The sequence below is a fragment of the Phalaenopsis equestris genome, unplaced genomic scaffold (genome assembly GCF_001263595.1).
Source record: "Phalaenopsis equestris unplaced genomic scaffold, ASM126359v1 Scaffold220026, whole genome shotgun sequence".
Taxonomy (NCBI): Eukaryota; Viridiplantae; Streptophyta; class Magnoliopsida; order Asparagales; family Orchidaceae; genus Phalaenopsis; species Phalaenopsis equestris.
The window spans coordinates 52,626-54,125 of NW_018238337.1; positions in this window are offsets into that span (position 1 = coordinate 52,626).

Consider the following 1,500-nt stretch of genomic DNA (forward strand, 5'->3'; position numbering starts at 1 on the left):
ATTTGCCACTCTGACTCCAGCTCTTTATTCATGTCTTCTACTAGTTTCTGACAAGGGGGTTCCACCACTGGATCCACCACTAGATTCATCACATTTCTGGGAGGTGGGGAGGTAAACACTTCCTCCGCTGACTCAGCCTCTAGTTGGATCTCTATTTCCTTATCCTTTGTAGTTATTTGGCTAATAGCTTTGCTTCCAACTCTAACTATCTTCTCCACACAGTGAGGGTCCATTTGGGTGCGGGGCTTCTCATTCCCTTCAGCGAGCACTGTCTTCTTTTGCACTTCTGTATTTCCAGCTTCCTGGATTTTGTTAGTGGCATCCTCCAACTCCTGCTGAGGTTGGTGGTGAGTTTTTCTAATGGGAGGTTTCAATCTGTAGCATCTCTCCCTGTTATGTCCAAACATTTTGCAATGTTGGCAATAGTGTAGTCTTTGCTCCATGATGACTTCTTGCCAAAAACCTCTCTGAGTGTCACCAATCCATATTCTCTTAACATCAGGGAGAGTGACATCTCTTTCCACTAAGATTCTTGCACTGGCTGGTCTTGCCTTGTTAAAAGTAGCAGCATCCACCTTCAAAGGTGTACCCAAAGTACACTCTATATTGAACAAAGCATTCATTTTAAATAAATGCAAAGGCAGCTTAGGTAGCTTAAACCAAATAGGTACTGCGGGAGGTTCTTGTGATGGATCATAATCAGGTGACCATTTTAAGATTTTCATTTCTGTTCCAGCAATTATGATGGATTGCTTTGCAAAAATTCTGGCATAGTCCTCCTCTTTAGTCAGCTGGATTAGGAGGTGTCTACCATCCAACAGCCCTAGCTTCCATTCTGAAATCTTCAGGGATTCAAATCTTTCAAAGTATTTTCTTACTAGTTCCATCTTTGGATGTCCCAAGCAAAATTTACCAATTAGGGTGAACTGAATCTCCAAGTTTAAGTCAGCAAGCTCATTTTCAGAAGAAAAAAAAAGGCAGCAGGTTCCCCATCTTTATTACCCACAGGGTGAATGCAGGCAGCAGATCCTCTTCCAGCAACACTCTTCCAATCCTCTTCCAGCAACAGTGTTATGAAAGTCCCGAGGGAAGACAAGTAAATTAGGATCCAGAAAACGGGAGGGAGGACTACCCACCACTCTAGCATAGGTGACTTTGGTCCATTGCAAGTTTGTTTCCAAGTCATTAGGGGTATTCATGTTTTACCAAACCAGGACCCCAAAACAAGGAAGGCTCCAGGCCAAAACAAACACCAACAAGGGAGGTAAACAACAAAAAACCAGAAAGCTGCTACCCAAGCAAGTCCCAAAGGAAACAAACCACAGCTTCCAAGCAAGTTAAAAGATCGCCAAGGAAAGACATGAGAAGAAGCAGAGGAGCTTGAGCTGCCCAATGGAACAGTAATAAATTCACAAAAATAGCAAGAAACCTCAACAGCCCCAGCAAGGCCACCAAGAACAAAACAGAAAGTTCCAAAAAAAGCCAAAAAAGCTTCTTCAA